Here is a 24705-nt window from a genome sequence, read left to right on the forward strand (position 1 = left end):
CAAGGGAAGTGCTCATTTAAAAAAATTATCTGGCAGGGCGTGGTGGCTCACACCTTTAATCCCAGCACTTTGGGAGGCCGAGGTGGGTGGATCACCTGACGTCAGGATTTCGAGACCAGCCTGGCCAACTCGGTGAAACACCGCCTCTACTGAAAATACAAAAATTAGCTGGACATGGTGGCATGCACCTGTGGTCCCAGGTACTCGGGAGGCTGAGGCAGGAGAATTGCTTGAACTCAGGAGGTGGAGGTTGCAGTGAGCTGAGATCGCACCATTGCACTTCAGCCTGGGTGACAGAGTGAGATTCTGTCAAAAAAAAAATCATAAACATAATTTAAATAATGTTGTAGTTTGATCACTCTTAAATAAACTATTTGTAAGTTGTGGCAGGCATAGTTTCTGTTTCTATTGACTGAATATTTGCTGCATGTTTGGGAATAATTATGTATGTAGCACAACCTGTTCCAAGTATAATTTTTGTTCCTTAGGTTGTGTAATTTGGTATTAATGATGTTTCTACCTTGACACTGTGCTCTGTTAAAATCTGTCATCATCACGGTTGAAAAATTATTTTATCTTCAACATTGAACTTAGCTGAATTTTCAATAGCACTTATGATAATGTTAGATGATTCACCTTCAACAGGATGAATTTTCAAGGGCTTTATTTTGACCATATGAATTGGATGAAAAAAATCCAACAGGAGTTGGAATTATCTGATTTTCTATGTGAAACATGTTTTGACCTTTATACAAAACTGGCATCACTTAATTGTTCCTGAAATTCCTCTGTTAACAAAGATGGTACATAGTGGAGTGAAGCTATTGCTTCACCCTTTGCACATATGCAGGAAAAGTTGAAGTGAAAATGAGCAATACTAATTTAGAAGAAAAGTCACTTGATCTAAATGAAAACTCATGCTTCATGGAGTGCTACCTAAACGAACTTCCACAGTCGCTCATGGTGAGTGGTCATCTTTGAGCACAGTCATCTTAAAATGTCAATTAGCTCTTGAAGGAGATACTAAGGCTTCTTCAGCAGGCAGGTTTTTCTTTCTCTGTTTTATATATGAGGGTAACTTTCACTGTGGACCCCCTGATATGTCAGCAAGCTTTTTGTGTTGATTACGTATTCGTCATCAACTTTCTTGAGAAATGAAAACTCAGTACTTAATTTTCATGAATCACAGACTTTTGCTTTTCTTTGTTAGTTTATTACTACCTTAAGGGTTTGTTGCAAAACTTAAAAAGACATTACCAACTTATAAAGTACAAACCTAGTTGTAGGTTTGCTCCATGCACTAAACATCCACTCTACTCTGGTAAGAGCATTCAGATTATTCTAACAGATTTTATAGCACAGCATTTCCCACATAAACTTCTCATGCACCCATTTATATCTTCCTGTGTTTCTCAATGACCCAAACAACCTGTGTTCTGGTGGTTTCACGGGTTTGGAGGGTGTATTAATCTGTTCTCACACTGCCTGAGACTGGGTGATTTATAAAGGACAGAGGTTTAATGGACTCACAGTTTCACATGGCTGAGGAGGCCTCAGGAAACTTACAATCATGATGGAAGGTGAAGGGGAAGCAAGGACCTTCTTCACATGCCAGCAGGAAAGAGAAGTGGAGCACAGGAAAAAATTGCCATTTATAAAACCATCAGATCACGTGAAAACTCACTCATTATCATGAGAACAGCATGGGGAAATCCACCTCCACAGTCTAATCACTTCCCTCCCTCGATACGTGGGGATTACAACTGGAGACGAGATTTGGGTGGGGACACAGAGCCAAATCATATCAGAAGGTAAAGCGTAAGCTCTGTTCATCCAACTGTCTACCCCACAGGGACTGATAGGGGCAGCTATGTTGAATATCACCACTGCTACTCAAGACCGTATGGTGTGAACTGTGTCTAGCCTCTTCTGTCCAAGTGCACTTCATTTTACCAGCCAGACAGCTTTATTTTATCACTAAGTCCCCTACATGCTCTCCTTAAAAGAGAAGAATCACTTGGTGTTGGGAATAGTTGGAAAACAGGGAACAGATTATGATAAATCAGCTTTCAGATTTCGCCATGTGTGACATGAGAACTCCATTTCTTGCACACGTGTCTCACACATGACCAGATAAGATGATGGCAGGAGCTTCCAGTATACCAAGGAGGAGATGGAGTACACATGGAGATGGAGCTTCCATCTGGTCTTACCGTATTTATAACACTGTGTTGTTAGAAATGAGAACTCAAAGACAAATGCTAACCTGTGACAATAGGGGTAAAGTGATTCTGTCTCAGGCAAGTCGAGAAGTTTGGTCATCCTAGTGATGATAGGCAGATAAGTTGATAGACAAATAGAACAGCAGGTAAATGATAGATGATTGGTAGATGATAAGTAGAGATGTGATGGATAAACAATAAATAAATAAATGATAGGTGATAGATCATAGGTAAATAGATGATAGATGAATAAATGGATGAATAGATGATAGATCTATACATAGATGGCAAAGAGGTGGGTAGGTAAACAGAGATAGAGATAGAGATACATAAATGATAGACAGATGGTAGATAATATAGGTAGATGATACATATAGATAGATGATATAAATGGATAGATGATATAGATAGAAAAATACATCAATAGATAGATGATGGATAGATATAGATGATAGATGATATAGATTGATGATATAGGTAGATAGATGAAACAAATGAGTTATATAGATATACATGATAGATATAGATATTAGATAATAAACAGGTGATAGATGATATAGATAGCTTATTGATAGATACAGATAGATGATTGATTGACAGAGCCTACAATAATTTCACTAATAGTCAATTCTGGAGCCAACTGTGCTTCAGTTAATCACTAATATTTGGCACATTTACTATTTTGTGAAAGGTCGAACACAAGTGTGGTTTTACCATGTACTGAGAAGTCTTCTACTCTAAGAACTTACAATTAATCTCTCTGAATTTCAGCTCCCTTTTTTTTTTTTTTGAGATGGAGTGTCACTCTGCCATTCAGGCTGGAGTGCAGTGGCACAATCTTGGGTCACTGCAACTTGTGTCTTCCCAGTTCAAGCGATTCTCCTGCCTCAACCTCCTGAGTAGCTGGGATTACAGGTGCATGCCACCACGCCTGGCTAAATTTTTATTTTTAGTAGAGAGGGTTTCACCATGTTGGTCAGGCTGGTCTTGAACTCCTGACCTTGTGATCCATCCACCTCAGCCTCCCAAAGTGCTGGGATTACAGATGTGAGCCACGGTGCCCGGCTTAGCTCCCTTATTTTTAAAAGGACGAGGAAAAAGTACTTTCAGCTCATTGTACAAAAGTGTGATATGAAATAAGGTGGTGTCTGTGAGCATGCTTTGAAAAATGTGAACTAAAGGCGTCCTCTTTTCATAAGGAGAAAATCTTCAACGTCATATCTCAGCCATTCCAAGCTGTGTCTGCATTTCTCCTGGTTCTACCAGGGAAGAAAAATGTATTATTTCATATTCCAGCAAGATGAAAGGCAGGGAGCAGGCGTGACAGTTTATATTCTTATACAGATTTCCTTTTCTTCCCACTGAAAGGAATCACTTACTGTGTTTGATTTTTAATTTAAAAATGTTTATCAAAGTATTATGTACACATAGATTAAAAATCAAATGGTATCACATGTTTATGATGAAAATCAATCCTCCCTATCCACAAGTCCTACTTCTCACAGAAAACCACTTTTAACTTGTTTTTCTTGTGATAAAATATACATAACATAACATTTATTATTTTCATCACGTTTAAATGCACAGTTGAGTGGCATTAAGCACGTTCACAGTATTGAGCAGCCGTCACCACTATCTCCAATTCCTTTCATCTTCCCGAATGGAAACTGTGTCCCCATGAAACACTCAGCCCCCAGTCCCCTCCCCAGCCCCTGGCACCCACCATTCTACTTTGTGTCTGTATGAGTCTGACTCTCCTAGGAAACTCCTATAAGTGGAATCATATAGTATTTGTCTTTTTGTGTCTGACTTATCTCACTTAGCCTGTCTGCAAGGTTCATTCATGTAGTTGAGCGTGGGTCAGAATTCCCCTCACTTTTTAACCTGAACAATACTCCATTGGATGGAAAGACTCCATTTGTTTATCCACTCATCCATTCATGGACATTCGAGTCACTTCCTCCCTTCAGCTCTAGTGAATACTGCTGTATGAACATGGTGGTACAAAGAGCTGGTAGAGTCCTTGCTTTCACTTTTGTGTTATATACCCAGAATCACTTTTGGTATAATTCTATTTTTTTTTTTTTTTTTTTTGAGACAGAGTCTCCCTCTATCGCCTAGGCTGGAGCCCACTGGCATGATCTCAGCTCTCTGCAGCCTCCACCTCCCAGGTTCAAGCAATTCTCATGCCTCAGCCTCCCAAGTAGCTGAGATGACAGGTGCATGCCATCATGCCCGGTTAATATTTGTATTTTTAGTAGAGATGGGGGTGGTGGGCAGCGGAGTTTGCCACATTGGCCGGACTGGTCTCAAACTCCTTAGCTCAAATGATCCACCTGCCTCGGCCTCCCTGAGTGCTGGGATTACAGGTATAAGCCACTGTGCCCAGCCCTCAGAACCACTTAACTTTTGGCAGATTTCTTTCTTTCTTTCTTTCTTTTTTTTTTTCAGGTAAATCTCTTGCAGAACTCTAAATAATGTGCTGATCTAGCTATGCTTTTATTTTTAAATTTGAGGCCTCTGTAAAGTCTCTGCTCCAACAGATGAAGACTTTGTTCTTGTATCTACATCCCCCATACTTCCTCAGACTTCCAATATTTTGAATTAAATGAATACATGGAATTAACATGACTGGTGTTCACTGCAGAGCTCAACAGCACACTCTACTCACACGTGCTTTCCACAGGGACAGTCCTTTCCCAGGGGCCTTTGATTCTCAGTTCCCCGGTGCCCAGGGTTGCTGTTTCATCCATTGTTTCTTCAGCCCAAAGGATAGAAACAGCTGCTAGTCTCTGGGTGTCTCCATTTCCCTTGTTCTCTTTTGTCTCCTTAACTAACAAAAAACCGGAGTCATCGCTCCATTGTTGTTTCCTTATTGGAACCATCTGTGGTCAGTCTGATAAACCACACCTTCTCCTCTCCCTGTGTGATCTCTTGTTTGCTGGAGCATTTTATCAAGCTTGAAAAGAAAGTCATGCACAAGAATCTCTTTTTTCTGAGTTCTTGCTTGTCTGATAATGTCTTTTTTCCTTCCTTCCTTCCTTCCTTCCTTCTTGCCTTCCTGCCTTCCTGCCTTTCTGCCTTCCCTTCCTCCCTCCTTCCTTCCCTCCTTCCCTCTTTCCTTCTTTCCTTCCTTCCTTCCTGCCTCCCTGCCTTCCTGCCTTCCTGCCTTCCCTTCCTCCTTCCTTCCCTCCTTTCCTCCTTTCCTCCTTTCTTTCTTTCTTTCTTTCTCTCTCTCTCTCTCTCTCTCTCTCTTTCTTTCTTTTCAGAGTATCTCTTTGTTGCCTAGGCTGGAGCACAGTGGCATGATCTCCACTCACTGCAACCTCCACCCCCCAGGTTCAAACGATTCTCCTGCCCCAGCGTCCTGAGTAGCTGGGACTACAGGCACGCACCACCATGCCTGTCTAGTTTTTGTGTTTTTAGTAGACATGGGGTTTCACCATGTTGGTCAGGCTGGTCTTGAACTCCTGACCTCAAGTGGTCCGCCCACCTCGGCCTCTCAGAGTGTTGGGATTACAGGAGTGAGCCATTGTGCCCAGTGGAAAATGTCTTTTTTCTAAACTCCCTGTCACCTGAAGAATCGCAGGTTCATAAATTTGGAAGGGACAGCTTTATTTCTCATAAAAGTTTGCAGCCTGCAGCCTGGCTATCTCACAGGCTGGGAGGTGTAGCCTCCTGCAGAAGCTCAGAGCAAGCCCGTCGGGAGAGGAAAGTGTTAAGACTGAAATGCATGCTGAACGGGTTGGCTATGTGTACATATTCCATGAGCACAGGAGGAGTCATGAATGTTTATGAAACGAGAAACGTGCACATGTGCAACTGAGCTTCATGTTTCTTCGTGGGTTGCATGTTTAAAAAATGGTTGCATGCGGCCAAAGAAACTATCATCAGAGCGAACAGGCGACCTACAGAGTTGGAGAAAATTTTTGCAATCTACCCATCTGACAAAAGTCTCATATCCAGAATTTACAAGGAGCTTAAAAAATTTACAAGAAAAAAGCAAACAACCCAATCAAAAAGTGGGGAAAGGACATGAACAGACGCTTCTTAAGAGAAGATATTTATGTGGCCAACAAATGTGAAAAGAAGCTCAAATCACTGATCACTGGAGAAATGCAAATCAAAACCACAATGAGATACCATCTCATGCCAGTCAGAAAGGCCAGGGGCAGTGGCATGCCTGTAATTCCAGCACTTTGGGAGGTTGAGGCGGGAGGATAACTTGAGGCCAGGAGTTCGAGACCAGCCTGGCCAACAGGGTGAGACCCTGTCTCTACTTAACACACAAAAATTAGCTGGGCGCAGTGGCGGGTGCCTGTAATCCCATCTACTTGGGAGGCTGAGGCAGGAAATCACTTGGACATGGGAGGCAGAGGTTGCAGTGAGCTGAGATTGTGCCACTGCACTCCAGCCTGGGTGACAGAGCGAGACTCCATCTTGAAAAAGAAAAAAAAGTCAAGAAACAACAGATGTTGGCAAGGCTGTTGAGAAACAGGAACACTTTTATACCGTTGGTGGGAATGTAAATTAGTTCAACTACTGTGCAAGACAGTGTGGCAATTCCTCAAGGATCTAGAACCAGACATACCATTTGACCCAGCAACCCCATTACTGGGCATATACCCGAAGGAATGGAAATCATTTTAATATAAAGATACATACACACACACGTATGTTCATTGCAGCACTATTCACAATAGCAAAAACACGGAATCAACCCAAATGCTCACCAATGATAGACTGGATAAAGAAAATGTGGTGCATATACACCATGGAATACTATGCAGCCATAACAAGGAATGAGATTATGTCCTTTGAAGGGATGTGGATGAAGCCAGAAGCCATCATCCTTAGCAAACTGACACAGGCACAAAAAACAAACACCACATGTTCTCACTCATAAGTGGGAGCTGAACAATGAGAACACAGGGATACAGGGAGGGGAACAACACACACTGAACCCTGTTGGCGGGGTGAGGGGAGGGAGAACATCAGGCTAAATAACTAATGCATGCAGGGCTTAATACCTGGGTGATGGGTTGATAGGTGCAGCAAACCACATTGGCACAACCTATGGAACAAACCTACATGTTCTGCACGTGTATCCTGGAACTTAAAATAAAATAAAACAAAAAATTTTTAAAAAAGTGTATGTTCAAAAAATGATGGTATTAGCATGATCCAGGGGTGCAGTTTTGGCCTCTCTGACATCCAAAGGTGAAGCAGGGCTAGAAAGCCCTCACTGTGCAGCCTCCATCACCTGACCAGAACTCCTCCACGGCTGGTGGTCTCTTATCAGGAAGAAATGCACTATGAAACTGGTGAGCTCTCATGCCAAGACTGCAAAGAAGGACAAAGTGTCCAGTCCTGGCCTCAGACAACTGTCTAAAGGTGATAAAGGAATGTGTCATCTGTTTCTTGTTTTCTAGAGCCTTAGGTTCTGTTTCCTCCTTAGGGAAGAATTCTGCTTAGGGATTAATAAGGAAATAGCATGCTGAGGTGTGTCCGACCTCCCATTCCAACATGGCTGGGAGCTCCGTTTTTATTTTCTGAGACAGGGTCCTGCTCTGTTGTCCAGGCTGGATTGCAGTGGCACAATCAGGGCTCACTGCAGCCTTGACCTCCTGGGCTCAAGCGATCCGCCTGCCTCAGCCTCCTGAGTAGCTGGGACTATAGACATAGGCCTCCATGCCTGTCTAAATTTTGTATTTTTTTGTAAAGATGAAATCTCACTGTGTCACCCAGGCTGGTCTCAAACTCTTAGGCTCAAGCAATCCACCTGTCTGAGTCTCCCAAAATGCTGGGATTACAGGCACGAGCCAAGTTTTTAAAGTTTCTTGGGGGGCGCTTTAGCCCTCTCTTCAATCTGTGGGGGGCTTATAATTTTATCTTTTTTCATTTATCATTTCACTATATTGATAGTTTTTCATGGTAAAGAATTCTAAACTGCCATTACTTTGGGAGGCCGAGGAAGGCAGATCACCTGAGGTTGGGAGTTCGAGACCAGCCTGACCAATACGGAGAAACCGCATCTCTGCTAAAAAAAAAAAAAAAAAAAAAAAATTAGCCGGGCATGGTGGTGCATGTCTGTAATCCCAGCTACTCAGGAGGCTGAGGCAGGAGAATCGTTTGCACCCAGGAGGGAGAGGTTGTGGTGAGCTGAAATTGGGCCATTGCACTCCAGCCTGAGCAACAAGAGCGAAACTCTGTCTCAAAAAAAAAAAAAAAAAAAAAAAAAGAAAAGAAAAAAAAAGAAATTATAAACTGCAAACCACGTTCCCTTGGACATATTACAAAATCCACCACTGTGTTCTAACCTCCAGCACTGTTGGGAGATAAAACACCATTACGATTCTCTGTTCTGCGTAGGTGACCTGGTTTTATTTGTTTTTCTTTCTTTCTGGGCGCTTCTCTGATACAAAGGGTTCTGGCATGATACCCTACAATAGTGGGTGAGTTATGGCCTTTCTCCATTGCTTCTTTTCTTTAACTTTTTTTTTTTTTGAGACAGGATCTCACTCAATCACCCTGGCTGGAGTGCAGTGGCACAATCACAGCTCACTGAAGCCTCAACCCCAGGCCCAAACAATCAGCCTCCTGAGTAACTAGGACTACAGGTGTGTCCACCATGGCCAGATAATATTTTAATTTTTTTGTAGAGACAGATCTTGCTATGTTGCCCAGGCTGGTCTTGAACTCCTGACCTCAAGTGATTCTCCTGCTTTGGCCTCCCAAAGTGGTGGGATTACAGGCATGAGCCCCGGTGCCTGGTGACAGATTGCTTCTTTGATTGTTTGTTTCTGTTCTCATATTCTCAGCTGTCTCTTTATGAAACTCCCAGGGGTTGGATGTTTGATCTCGTCAGCTGATTCTGTTTCTTATCTCTTTGTATCATGACACCAGCAAAGTCCAGTTGACACTAGTAAATTTGAATATAAGAAAAAGCTGTTTTACTGGAATATTACAGAAGAATCTTATTCCATGGCAAAAATGAAGAACAACAACTAAAAAATTGCAAAGCAAAAATGAGCTAACAAGAAACATCTTTTTAAAAAAACTGTTTGTTTTATTTGTTTATCGTCTCTTTCTACCATCTCACCAAAATATGCTGGAGAGCAGGCACTTGATTTTGTTCTCTGCTGTATCGTCACTGCCTGGAACACTGCCTGACACACAGGAGGTGCTGAATAAACATTTACAGAATGAATAGCAGCTCCCTTAGTTGGCATGCACGGTGATATGGTTTAGCTCTGTGTCCCCACCCAAATCTCATCTTGAATTGTACTCCCATAATTCCCACGTGTTATGGGAGGGACCTGGTGGGAGGTAATTGAATCATGGAGGTGGTTTCCCCCATACTGTTCTTGTGGTAGTGAATAAGTCTCATGAGATCCGATTTTTTTTTTTTTTTTTTTTTTTTTGAGACAGAATGTCACTCTGTTGCCAGGCTGGAGTGCAGTGGCATGATCTTGGCTCACTGCTATCTCCATCTCCTGGGTTCAAGCAATTCTCTGTCTCAGTCTCCCGAATATCTGGGATTAGAGACGCCCACCATCACACCCAGCTAATTTTTGTATTTTTAGTAGAGATGGGGTTTCACCGTCTTGGCCAGGCTGGTCTTGAACTCCTGACCTCGTGATCCACCTGCATCAGCCTCCCAAAGTCCTGGGATTGCAGGCGTGAGCCACCATGCCCGGCCGATCTGATGGTTTTGTAGGGGCTTTGGCTTCTTTCTCATGTCTCTTGCAGACACCATGTAAGACGCGCCTTTTGCCTTCCGGCATGATTGTGAGGCCTCCCCAGCCACGTGGAACTGTGAGTCCATTAAACCAATTTTTCTTCCTGGTCTTGGGTATGTCTTTATCAGCAGTGTGACAACAGACTAATACACATGGGGACAGGAACCTGGTTACTGGTTCTCTTCCCTCCTGGGCCTCAAGAACTGAGAACTTGCTTGGAACATGATAGGTGCTTATTAAGGAAGTGTTAAGTCAGAAAATTGGGTGGGAATCCTGCTGAGATATTCCAACGTGCTGGATTAGAACATGAGGACCCTTCTCCTGGGGCTGTATTTCTCCAGAGGAGAAACTTGTTTTCTTTTTTTTTAAATTTTATTTCCATAGATTATTGGGGAACAGATGGTGTTTGGTTACGTGAGTAAGTTATTTAGTGGTGATTTGTGAGGTTTTGGTGCACCCGTCACCCAAGAGGTATACATGGCACACAATTTGTAGCCTTTTATCCCTCACCCCTTTCCCAGTCTTTCCTCCTAAGTCCCCAAAGTCCATGGTGTCATTCTTTTGGTGGAGTCTCGCTTGCTGTGTCACCCAGGCTGGAGTGCAGTGGCACAATCTCAGCTCACTGCAACCTCTGCCTCCCAGGTTCAAGCGATTCTCCTGCTTCAGCCTCCTGAGTAGCTGGGAGGTGCACACCACCACGCCTGGCTAATTTTTGTATTTTTGATAGAGACAGGGTTTCCCCATGTTGGTCAGGCTGGTCTCGAACTCCTGACGTCGTGATCCACCCACCTTGGCCTCCCAAAATGCTGGGATTACAGGCATGAGCCACCACGCCTGGCCCCGTTGTGTCATTCTTATGCCTTTGCATCCTCATAGCTTAGCTCCCACTTATGAGTGAGAACACGGCGCTGCTTGGTAAACTTCCTATGTCTCGTTCGGCATTGGACGCCCAGCTGCCAGGTTCTGGGTGGAAGGTGGGGGGATAGGACAGATGGTCTGCAGCCTCATCACAGACATTCAATTCAGCATCCTGTTCTCAGATCTTATCTTACCTGTGTCATATTGGTGGACTAGATGTCTCATTTATCTCAGATTCCACGGAAACACACTGGCTCCGTTCTTCTCCCCTTCTCCCTCCCAAAGCTTTCCAAGCTCTGACTCCTCCAGCCTGCAAGAGTGATCACCTCTCCATCTCCCCGTTGCCTTCCACTTCTCACACTGTTCAGTCTCTCACCCACTGACCGCCCCTTTCATAGTCGCTGTGTCAGTGTAAGTTTATATTTTAAAACATTCCCTTATTATCGTCTTAACTGGGCTTTAGGAAAGAGGAAGAGGAGACATCCTTGGTGCCTAAATTGCCATATTTTGCATGGTTCTGTTCTGCCATAATGGGAGGCAGATGGCTCAGGAGGACGGCGTTACATTCAGAAGCAGGGATCGCTGGCTGGGTGCCGTGGCTCACACTTGTAATCCCAGGACTTTGGGAGGCCGAGGCAGGTGGATCACTTGAGGTCAGGAGTTCGAGACCAGCCTGACCAACATGGTGAGACCCCCCGTCTCTACTAAAAATACAAAAATTAACTGGGTATGGAGGTGAGTGCCTGTAATCCTAGCTACGTAGGAGGCTGAGGCAGGAGAATTGCTTGAACCCGGGAGGTGGAGGCTGCAGTGAGCCAAGATCGTGCCATTGCACTCCAGCCTGGGCAACAGAGCAACACTCTGTCTCACTAAATAAATAAATACATACATACATAAATAAATAAAAGAATTTGGGATCACTGCATCCCTGACTGGCAAAGTAACTGTTCTTCAAATCCTGATGGATGTGATGCCTGCAGTTCACAGCGTTCTCCCCTTTGGTGGCCTCTGAAGGAACAATTCATTATCATGAACAAAGCCACATGGTGGTAAACTCATCACCGCCAAGAGGTTGTTAACCTCAGGAACTGTGAGTCTAGGTGGGAACGTACGGTTGCTTCAGACAAGGAAATGAAGCGTCGTCCCTGCTGGGACCCCACAGTACAGATGAGAGTGTCTCGAGGTCTCGAACTCAAGTGACGGTGAGAATGTTCTGCCCCACCCTCCACCTGCCAGAAGACGAAACACAATTTCAGGAAGAATGAGTGACTTGGAAAAATGATTCAGCACAGCTGTCAGAAAAATCCAACGAGGACCCGCCCAGGGCTCCGGCTGCCATCGCCGTGCAGAGTAACCAGGGGAGGATAAATGAAGTTGCAGGAGAATCTGAAACCTTCCAGACCTGCGGGAGCCCAAACTGCTGACTCTGTCCAGATCTCTCTCCTCCCTTAGAGAATCCCACAAGGACGGTGCCCATAAACAGTGCTTTGGTGGACTGTCATTATTTTGCATTTCTCAGCGACATCGGTGAGCGGCCAGGCAGATAATGCATTTTTTTTTTTTTCCTTTTCCTACTGAATACTGCTTTTGGGAGACATAAAGTATGCGGTTGTGATTCAGGAGGAGAGCATGACCTCATCTTTAAGCACAGTCTTAGTGAAGAGGTGAAAGCACTCCAGCTTTGGACGCTGAAGTCAAAAGATGCCACCGATTCTGTTCTTTGGCTCTCCTGGATCAGTTAGTGCTTCCCCAGGGTCCATGTCTCTGGAGAAGGCTAAGGGGGCAGGGCTAATGCCATCTGACATTTCCCAAAAGAAGCCGCTTCATTGGTGAGGCAGAAAAAACTGACATGGGAGGGTCAGCAAAGCTCTGATGCTTCGAAGACAGAGGGCATCTTGGAACTGAATCTTGAACATCTGAGGTGACAAAGACAGGGAGACCTTCTAGGGACAGGTAGAGGACACAGAACTGAGAGTGAAAAGACAGGGAGGAGAAGCACCTAAGCTCAGGCACCCAGGAGCAGAGAGGGGCTTTTCGTCTTCCCAAGAAGAGCAGAGTGCCTTTCAGAAACCCTGGAGAAGTGTAGATGATCTGCTCAACAGGTCATCCATAGACTCAGTAGAACATGGTGTATGGTGAGTTTGGGCAACCCTGAAGCTTCCCTGACTGTGGGCTTCTCCATGTCATCTTCCACTTGGATCTTCCATTACTTCTGTTGGTCCTTCTTCTTGTGCCTCTATTGGTTCTTCCCCTTCAGTTCATCTCTTAGGCATTGGTGTTTCCCAGGTTTCGGGCTTGGATCTTTTTCCTTCTTGCTTTAGTTTGCAGTTTCCTAACGGTTCTGAGGATATTGGATATCCTACAAAAAAAAAAGAAGAAAGAAAGAAAGAATGAAAGAAAGAAAGAGAGAGAGAGAGAAAGGAAGGAAGGAAGGAAGAAAGAAAAAAGAAAGAAAGAGAGAAAGAGAGAGAGAAAGAGAGAAAGAGAGAAAGAAAGAAAAGAAAGAAAGAAAGAGAGAAAGAAAGAAAAGAAAGAAAGAAAGAAAAGAAAAGAAAAAAAAAATCCGAGGTGAAATAAGTGTTCAGGAGAACAGGTGAACAGGTTACACAATGTTAAATAAGTTTCCTGGCCAGGCACAGTGACTCATGCCCATCATCTCAGCTCTTTGGGAGGCCAAGGTGGGAGGATCACTTGAGGCCAGGAGTTCAAGACCAGCCTGGGCAAGGTAGTGACACCCCCATCTCTACAAAAAATTTTTTTAAAAAATTAGCTGGGCATGGTGGTGCATGCCTGCAGTCTCAGCTACTCAGGAGGCTGAAGTGGGAGGATCACTAGAGCCCAGGAGGTGGAGGCTGTGGTGAACCAAGATCAAACCATTGCACTCCAGCCTGGGCAACAGAGTGAGATCTTGTCTCTAAAGAATATAAATAAATAGTAATAATAAGTTTCTTACTGAACATCTCAGTCTGCATTGCAAACACCCACCATCCCCTGGAATCAGTATTCAAGGAATCAATTGGTAATAGTTGCCTAAACGGTCTGTTGATGCTCTGTCAGTCATCCTGGTGGTGCAAACTATCCCTTAGTCTAGACGCCCCAAATAATGGATTCTCTCCTAGAGCCTTCAGAGGCAGCATGTCACTATCAGCATTTTGATTTTGCACTTCCGGCCTCCAGAACTTTGAGAGAAGAAATTTCTGTTGTTTTAAGCCACCCAGTTTGTGTTAAGGCAGGACAGAAGCCCCAGGAAATGAATAGAAACCTAGACCTAAAAACTTGATACACGGCATCTCTTAACCCCTCTTCTGAGACACTACTAAGATTCTGTTGAGGTGGGGCTATACTCAACTGCAGTGGGTGATAAACTCAGCTTTGCTTGGCCAACAGGTTATTCTAGGGGTCTTCTGGGGAGCTGACAGTCAGGAACTTTCCCCCTTATCTCAGACCCTTACTGTTAACCACTGTGTTGCATTGACCCCCAAGGCTCTACAAAAAAAGGCTCAATCATGTAAAGATCTCTTTCTCTCTCTATTTCTCTCATGTATCTATCTATCTACCTGTCTCTCTATATCTCTCTCTATATACACACACACATAGACATATATGCATATGCACAAGTGTCCATACATAGTAGAGAACAGAGAGAGACAGAACCTCTGGGTCACACTGAGATAATGTTCCTTCATAAGGGTGCTCTTCTTGGAATATATTGCATTTGTCCTGAGGTATCTTGATTTAGAAAATGGATGAGTTAATTCATTTGTCCATTCTTCATTCACTTACTAGATCTTTTTTGGTCTACGTACTATTTTACCAAGACCCTTGAGAAACTAGAGGTAATAGGAAAGAAAATAGTTGTTAGTATATAGAGTGGAGAATACTTAAATAAAAAAGATTAAGTGGGTAGAACATTCACATCTAAAATGTGCATTATGGATGTATAATGAACTACTACCATATTAGTATTGATGCTCTGCCAAGGATGGAGCCAGTTCCTGCTAACAGCAGTTATTTCAAACAATAAGAGAATTACAGCATGGTTAAAAATACATAGAAGGTGGGGCCGGGCGCGGTGGCTCAAGCCTGTAATCCCAGCACTTTGGGAGGCCGAGACGGGCGGATCACGAGGTCAGGAGATCGAGACCATCCTGGCTACAGGGTGAAACCTCGTCTCTACTAAAAAATACAAAAATCTAGCCAGGCGAGGAGGCGGGCGCCTGTAGTCCCAGCTACTCCAGAGCCTGAGGCAGGAGAATGGCAGGAACCCGGGAGGCGGAGCTTGCAGTGAGCTGAGATCCGGCCACTGCACTCCAGCCCGGGCAACAGAGCGAGACTCCGTCTCAAAAAAAAAAAAAAAAAAAAAAAAATACATAGAAGGGGAAGAAAACTCACATTTAATAAAGGCAGCCCCACTATTCCTCTCATGCACCCTGAGTAGAAGCTAGGTAAGCCAGGGTTCCATTTGTAGGAGGTAGGATGAAGATGGTAGCAAAGAGACCTGTGAGCTCAGAGATCTGGTGAGAACACAGAGGCCACAGAGACTTACACATGCTCTTCTAGAACCTTGCCTCTTTCCCAGAGTGAGGTGAGTCTAAGTCCCCTCCTCCCCTCCCCTTGAATCTGGGTGTGCTTCATTTGCTTGCAGCCAACAGAATGCAGCAGAAGTGACCCTGCATGACTCCCAAGGCTAGGTCATGGTGCATAGAAGATGATGCAGCTTCCTCCTTGTTTAGTGGAATACTTGATCTTGAAGTCTTCAGCATCATGCAATGCAGTCTGATTACTCCAGAGCCACCATGCTTCCAGGAAGCTCAACTATCTCACTTGGAGAGGCCATGAGACTCCTTGGAGTGAGAGCGATGCTGGGTCCAGCTTCTCCAGTCCCCACCTAATGTATGCTGTTCCAGGTCCACCCATGACCTGGTTTTATGGCCTGAAGCCAGACCACCCAGACAGGCTCCTCCAGAATTCATGACCCACAGAAACAATGAGAGAGAATAAATAAATGTTTTAAAGACTTTAAGGTTTGGTTTGATTTGTTACATAGTAATAGAAAACTGAAGCAAAGCCTGCAATGATAACAGACACCCATAACATGACTAGGGCATATTTTGTACTATCCGATGGAATAGGGTTTGAATAGAAGCTAAGTTTAGCGAAATACAATTATATATATATTTTTTGCATTGCAGTTTTGTGGTTTGACAATGTTTGCCCAACTCTACAAATAGTCACTCAACAACAAGCAAGGCTGTAATAGATCCCCCTTGGTGATGGACACATGGGACTGAACGTAATCCAGTCTTGAGACTCACTAGGCTGTGGCTCTGGTAAAGGTGGAAGCTGAGAACCTCAGAGTCCCTGTGAGTTTTTTGGAATTTATTGGAAAAGAGTGGAAGAGTCAGACTCATAAGAGACCTCCAGGATTCCCAGAAGATCCACCTCCAGCTCTGAACCCTTACAATAGAGGAACTCCTCATGTCGAGAGCCCTCCCTCAATGACACCTCAGGCACATTGCCGCTGTGGCACAGTGTGGGATTGAGGGGCTGAGGGAGAAGGTGGATCTGCACACCATCCCTGAGCCCAGTCTCATGCCGTTGTCTTGTACAAATCCCCTGTCTCCCGCTCCTGCTATTTCCACCGCAGACCCCAACTCCGCACATGTGAATCCAGCTAATGAGAGCCAGTGGGGGAGGTGGAAAGGAAAGAGGACTCTGCAAAACAGGAAAGAATATGAACTACGTGTAAAAAAAAGAATACGGTCAATGAAGCCAGGAAAATTTGAGTTTAAATTCTATCTACAAAACCAAAAAATTCTGTGTGTAGCAGCCAGTCTCCAAGATGTCAACCCAGTGAATTCCCTGCTGGTGTCCACATCCTTGTTTTGTCTCTCCCACATAATATGGTCTGGGTGACTGGTAGAACACAGCAGCATTGATCATAGATCACTTTTGAGATTAGGCTATAAAATACACTGCTGATTCTATCTTACTCTGCCTTTCTCTCAGATCAGTCCTTCTGGGGAAAGTCACCTGCTGTGCCATAAATAGCTCTATTATTATTATTATTATTATTATTTTATTTTATTTTTTTTAGAGACAAGGTCTCACTTTGTCACCCAGACTAGAGTGCAGTGGTGTAATAGTCCACTGCAGCCTCAAACTCCTGGACTCAAGCCATCCTCCTGCTTCAGCCTCCCAAGTAGCTGGATCTACAGGTGCAAGCCACCCTGCTGAGCTATGAATAGCTCTTTGGAGCGGCCCACTTGGTAAGGAACAACAGGTCACAGGTGTGGGCTTGGAAGCCAGTCTTCAATGCAGTTAAATCTTCAGATGATCCTAGACCTCACCAACTACTTGACTACAACTCATGAGAGACCCCACACCAGAACATCCAGCTAAACCGCTCCCAGATTCCTGATTTGTAGAATCTGTGTGAGACAATAAATGCTTGAAGATGCTAGGTTTTGGGAGGTTTTGTGATAGTCTGTTGCATGGCAAAGGACATCGACTACATCATCTCTCCCAGTTACTGTTGGGTAACCTTGTGCACATTGCTTCCCACGTTTCATCTATAAAATGGGGTCTATAGCAGTCATTGCTCATCCCATCCCTTTTTGACTGGACTACAAGAGAGGGTTTTTGGATCTCATGCAAGTAAGAATTTGAGACAAATACATAAAGTGAAAGCAAGTTTATTAAGAAAGTAAAGAAATGAAAGAATGGCTACTCCATAGAGCATTGTGGGCTGCTGCTTGCCCATTTTCATGGTTATTTCTTGATTATATGCTAAACAAGGGGTGGATTATTCATGAGTTTTCCAGGAAAGGGGTGGGCAATTCCTGGAACTGAGGGTTCCTCCCCTTTTTAGACCGTATAGAGTAACTTCCTGACGTTGCCATGGCATTTGTAAACTATCATGGCACTGGTAGGAGTGTCTTTTAATGTGTTAATTGTATTAGTCTGTTTTCACACTGCTGATAAAGACATACCCAAGACTCGGCAATTTATTAAAGAAAGAGGTTTAATGGACTTACAGTTCCACATGGTTGTGGGGGCCTCACAATCACGGCAGAAGGCAAGGAGGAGCAAGTCATGTCTTACATGGATGGCAACAGGCAAACAGAGAGCTTGTTCAGAAAAATACCCATTTTTAAAACCATCAGATCTCCTGAGACTTATTCACCGTCACAAGAACAGCATAGGAAAGACCCATCCCCATAATTCAATCATCTCCCACAACAGGTGGGAATTGTGGGAGCTACAAGATGAGATTTGGGTGGGGACACAGAGCCAAACCACATCACTAATGCATTATAATGAGCAGGGAGGGTGATCATTGTCATCTTGGTTTTGTGGGTTTTGGCCAGCTTCTTTACTGCATTCTGTTTTTTCTTCTTTTTTTGAGACAGAGTCTCGCTCTGTTGCCAGGCTGGAGTGCAGTGGCATGATCTCGGTTCACTGCAACCTCCACCTCCCGGATTCAAGCGGTTCTGCTGCCTCAGCCTCCCAAGCAGCTGGGACAACAGGTCTGTGCCACCATGCTCAGTTAATTTTTGTATTTTTAGTAGAGACAGGATTTCACCATGTTGACCAGGATGGTCTTGATCTCTTGACCTCATTATCCACCCAGCTCAGCTTCCCAAAGTGCTGAGATTATAGGCGTGAGCCACTGTGCCCAGACTGCATTCTGTTTTATCACCAAGATTTTTGTAACCTGTACCTTGTGTTGACCTCCTATCTCATCCTGTGACTAAGAATGCCCACCCTCCTGGGAATGCAGCCCAGTAGGTCTCAGCTTTACTTTACCCAGCCCCTATTTAAGGTGAAGTCTCTCTGATTCAAATGCCTCTGACACCTCAACCCCTCTCAGAGTTTACCTGCAGGTGGTTCTTAGACACCTGCAGCTTCCTGTGCCTCTGCCTGAGTTCATTATCTGGTCTATAGGAGCATCCTTAGCCTTTGTACACAGGCCAGACTAGAAACACCAAGGAGAGAATGGCCCAGAAGAGACTCCCAGCCAATGCAGAAAGGGAGCAGATGGAGAAATACCCCCTGCTCTCTCACTCCTTATGTGGAAGGACATTCCGAGTGCTCCACACAGTGTCTCATAGAGTTTTCAGCAGGATTAAGCCCTGGTTGCCCATCACGGTGGCCTTTACACAAGCATGCCTTTTATTCACTTCCTCCCTTTCTCACTTCACTTCATTTCCTTGCTGGGAACACTTGCAAATAAAATACTTGCATCAAAATCCTGTCTCAATATTTGCTTTAGGGAGAACTCAAGACAGGTATAATAATAACTACCTTCCTGGATTGTTGTCCTGATAAATTGAGGAGACTTGCAATGAGGGCTCAGAGGCAAAAGTGCTAAGACTGTGAAAAATCTTATTCAGGAGTGCTTCACGCAAAGCAGGGCTTGGTTATGGATTATTTAATCAAATATAATGTTTCTTTTTCTTTCTTTTTTTTTGCTCAAACTATATCATGTGCTTTATATTTCTTTCATTTGAAAGAAGTACTATATGGATGGAGAATATTTTAATTTTAATGACAAGTTGATATATGAATTGAATGAGCTCAAGAAGCAATTTCCAAGATGTCCAAAATTAAATCCTTTCTTTATTTGGTGGTCTCTCTTCTGAAGAAACAATGTGTACATTAATGGTTTGAGAGAAAGCTTTACAAACTCCATTAAATAGTTAGGAAAACATTTGGACACCCAGGCTACCCAGTGATGAAGAGGATGACCCTGAGGAGGAAGGAAACAATACAATTAATAAGCTGAAAGTCAGTGCAATGTTTCCTCTTCAGAATGAATGGGGATCAAGTTACAGTTGATTCTCCTAATTCTATAACCATGTTCTATGAAGTCACTACAGACACTGAATTGGTGAATACTGAGCCGTCGCTCCTGGGGGACATATAAAGTTAAGATCCTGTGAATCTCTGGTTACATTTTTGTGAACCAATCAACACATTACTTTTTTTCTTTTATTTGTTTGGAGACTCACTTTGTCACCCAGGCTGGATTGCAGTGGTGTGATCTCAGTTGACTGCAGCCTCAATTTCCTGGGCTTAAGCAATCTTCCTGCCTTAGACCCCCAAGTAGTTGGAACTACAGGTGCACCACCATGCCTGGACAATTTTTGTATTTTTAGTAGAGAGATGTTACCCAAACTCCTGAACTCAAGTCATCTCAGCCTCCCAAAGTGCTGGGATTACAGGCTTGAATCACCACTCCTGGCCTCAGTGCATTAGTTTTTTTTGTGTGTTTCTTTTTAAAGACACTTTATTTTGTATATATTTTTAATGCACGTTAAGCTCATGTCCAATGGGACTATCACTCCTGCCTGAAGGATCTTCTCTAACACACGTATTTTCTCCATAAGGCACGTCACAGCCTCTTGTCCTTACAAACACCAGACAGCCCTCAGCACTATGCTTTGGGTCATTTTAAACAGCAAAATCAGCGACAAAAAGCATAAAAAAGTGAAAAGCAGGACACTAACTAGATCGTGGAAGGACACTGTTTACAGTAGGAGAGCTGGGACAGAAGGTGGGGCATCACCTTGTTCAACCTCGATGAGGAATGTGTGTGCTGGAAGACTGTTACGGGCTTAATTCTGTCCCACTCAAATTCCTATGTTGAAACCCTAATCCACCTCCCCCACCCCCAGTACCTCAGATTGTGACTGTATTTGGAGACAGGGCTTTTAAAGAGGTAACTAAGTTCAAATGAGTCTGTGAAAGTGGACCCTTATCTAATCTGACTGGTGTCTTCATTAAAAGAGGAGATAGCCTGGGCAAAACCATCTCTACAAAGATTCCAAAAGCTAGCCAGGCCTGGTGGTGCACACCTGTAGTCCAAGCTACCTGGGAGACAGGTAGGAGAATTAATTGAAGCCTGCAGTTCAAGACCAGCCTGAGCAACATAGTAAGACTCTGTCACTACAAAAAACAAAGAAAAGAAGAGTGGTCAGGTACACCTTTTTTAATGCAGGAAAAACAAGACCTTGACCAGAAGCTTAGAGCAGGGTTTGCTTGCCAAAGAGAGGCTGCAAAGGAGTCAGGGAAATGGAGGATTTTTCAGCCACTGGAGTGGAGGCAGAGGTGGAGTGACTCAGGAACATCTGTTGAGTTAACTCAAAGGCAGTGTGTGCCAGAACTTGATTCTCAGGTCAGCCAAGATGATCATGAGGTGTTCCAGGCCTCCTTTCTACACCATAGCTAACCCAGCATGGTGCAAGAAAGCAGGGAATTCACAGATTGTTTTCCCCCACTGGAAATTGGGTTTAGCTCATTCTGAGTTGCTTTTGCATTACCTAAAATGACAAGGCAGACCACTCCATCACTTTTTCTGCTCAGAAAGGCACCTTCTGGGTGCAAAGCCTGTGCTTCTCTTTTTGAGACTGCCTTCAGAATGTAAGCGTCTCCCTCATGCTCACTGCCTGCTGGGGCCAGACATTCTTTCAGAGTCTTCAAAATGCCCTGCTGCCCCCCACTTCCTGAGAACAGGAGGTCCTCCCGACCTTTCCTTTCACCTGGTTCTGTAGAAGAATGTTCTAAGTTTAAGGATTGTTCCAGAGCAGTCTCAGAATCATTTTTATGGACTGGGATTTAAGATTAAATCAGCATTTCCAACCTAGTTTCCACAAACCTACAGGTGTTCAAACATATGTCCTGGGGTTATTGAAATGGCTAAAAATGATTATAGCACCTATTTCCTTTTCAGTTAAAAAAAAAAAAGCCTGTATCAAGCGTGTTATTTACACATTTTTATTACTTAAATTAGAACCATTTCAAAGCCTCCATGCATATAATGGGTGAGTCCTCTATTGCTGGGTGGAGTGTGGGTGGCTGTGGCCATCTTTCCACCATGGATTTTCTCACTTATGGACTGACTCAGGCCACCAAGGCACATATTTGCCCATTATGCAGTTTTAAATTGTCTTAAATTGTCTGCTTTTAAATGTCTGTCTTCTTTAGAGATTGCTTTAATGCGTTTATAGAATAGACTACTGTTCAAAGATGGAAAGCATACAAAACTTTGAATTTTAAATATAAGTTAAACAATAGGAGAATAAAAAGAGATAAAGATTTTTCAACTTTGTCTCCAGACGATTCTCCACAGCCCTTGACTAGATCCCTAAATTACAGTCATTGTATAAAAAATGACTGGCCGACATTTCTTTATATTTTAAAAGGTAGTGTTATAAGAGGAAAGGTCATTGAGAGAATCACCTAATTTGACTTTCCAGCCTTTCAAATGCAGGCTTTATTCCCACTGTCTCTGCCATGCGTTATTTGGGAAGATTTGCTACCAAACAGTAACTTGAAACCTTCCCTCATCTTTTCACTTAAAGATAAAATACAATACTTATTTTTTAAAAAATTAATCAGCTGATCGTGCACTGCTGATGGAAATGAAAAATAGTGCAGCCACTATGAGCTGGAACTACAGGGCATGCCATGAAAAGCAGGGTGACAGGCACCTCTAGTCCCAGCACATAGGGACTGAACTGGGAATGAGCTCATAGGGACTGAGCTGGGACTACAGGTGCATACCAGCCAGCTTTTCTGGTGGTTCCTAAAAAACTTAGAAATAGAATTACCACGTGATCCAGCAATTCCCCTTCTGGCTATATACTCAAAAGAACCGAAATCAGAGATACAAACAGATACGTGCGCAACAATGTTCATAGCAGTCTTATTCATGACAGCCAAAAGGTAGAAGCAAACCAGATGTCCATCAGCGAATGCGTGGATGGACAAAACATGGTATGTTAACAAAAGGTTGGGTGTGATGGCTCATGCCTGTAATCCCAGCACTTTGGGAGGCCAAGGCAGGAGGATCACAAGGTCAAGAGATCGAGACCATCCTGGCCAACATGGTGAAACCCCATCTCTACTAAAAATATAACAATTAGCCAGGCCTGGTGGCGGGTGCCTGTAATCCCAACTACTTGGGAGGCTGAGGCAGGAGAATCGCTTGAACCCGGGAGGCGGAGGTTGCAGTGAGCTGAGATCGTGACACTGCACTCCAGCCTGGGTGACAGAGTGAGACTCCGTCTCAATAAAATGAAATAAAAATAAAAAAGGACCCTATTTGGACATTCTGACACACGCTTCATCACAGATGAGCCTTGAGGATGTTATGCTGAGTGAAATAAGTCAGCCATGAAAGAACCAACACTGTATGATTCCACTTATAAGAGGAACCTAGAGTTACCAAAATAGAAAAAGAAAGTAGAATAGTGGGTGCTGGGGGCTGAGGGAGGGAAAATAGGGAGCTGGTATTTAATGGAGACAGAATTTCAGTCTTGCAAGATGAAAATGTTCCAGAGATGGTGGTGGTGGTCGCACAACAGTGTGACTTGTGTGTGCTTAATACCCTTGAATTATGCACTTAACAATAGTTAAAATGGTAAATTTTGTTATTACATTTTCCACAATATAAAAAATGTTCCCAATCTGGAACTCTCAATATTTGATTTAAAAATCTTTGCAGCCAGTAAAAAAAGGTCAATGGATTGATTTGAAATTCGAGATTCAGGAATTGCAAACATCAAGACAATTTTTGTCCATCTTTAGAATATAACACAGAGCTGAATTTCAATTCTATTTCAATGTTTATATTTTTAGTTTTAAGTTTTTTGTCCATGAATCAAGCTTTTCATACAGAATGGATGGGAAAACCCCAGAATTTTTGGTATAACTCATGAAATAAATATCTATGTAATACATTATGTCACATATGATTTCAAAGCGACACTGACCTCAAGTGACACATTTTAACTGAAAAGTCCTCCTTTATCGTGCACCGATGGGCGGGATTATCTGAGCAATGTCGCTGAGACCAAAGACTGCATGTCCCAGAGGCCCCAGCCCCATAAGCTTCTGGTTAGAGCTTCTGGAAAGAGGAGTTCATGGGGGATTTGGAAGACGAAAGAGCAACCACTATTCCCTGAGCATCCTGGTCTGGTGAAGGGAAGGATGAACCCAAGGTTCTTCTGGGTCCAGTCATCCCAGCCCACCCCCCACTCCACCTGGGGGTGCACTTGAGCTCCATTGATGGCACCCCCTACTCACTCCACATGCAGACCCTTGGCGGTGAGTCCGGAGGCACAGCGACCACACGAGCTGCAGTCCCACAGTCCTCTCCCTGGCCTGCTTCACTCCAGCTTGGGCATAGCTTCCTGAATTTCCCTGCAAGAGCCAACTTGCCCACGCCTCCTGTGCTGCTCAGTGACCCCAGAAGAATAACAGGCACAGAGAGAAGATGTGAACTGAACCCAGGCCTGGAGACAGGCTCAACCAAGTCCAGGCTCAATCAGCCACACTCCAGCCAACCAGCAGATGTGAACCCCAGAAACATGCCTCTCATTGTCTGCCAGTGGATTTGGAGGTGACTTGTTATGCAGCATAATTGCAGCACTCGCTTATGAATACACATCTATCGTGTGCTCAAACAAGGCGTGCAAATGTGAAAAAGTTTAATAAAAGAAGGTTCCATTGTCTAAAGGGTTTATAGTTGATTCAAGAGACAGACATGCAAATAAATGAAAAACACTGAGATAAGTGTTAGAAATGTATGAACCCAGGGCAGTGGCGACTCCAAGGTGGAGGGTTATGGTCTGCTCCTCCTGAGAGCCAGGAAACCCTCCTGAGGGGAGCTTCTCAGTGAATTTTCTCCAACACCCTCAGCTCTGCCTTTCAACCCTTCATTTCCCCAGCCCACCCCCAACCTAACATCTGTAATAAATCCCTTAGCCCATAATACTCATAGCAGTTTTGCTTCCGTAGTTGAACACTGACAGACATACCAAGAAAAAAATTGGAAAATGGTTAAAATTCCTAAGATGGGTCCTACGATTACATGT

The sequence above is a fragment of the Trachypithecus francoisi genome, unplaced genomic scaffold, assembly GCF_009764315.1.
Source record: "Trachypithecus francoisi isolate TF-2019V2 unplaced genomic scaffold, Tfra_2.0 Lachesis_group4, whole genome shotgun sequence".
NCBI lineage: Eukaryota > Metazoa > Chordata > Mammalia > Primates > Cercopithecidae > Trachypithecus > Trachypithecus francoisi.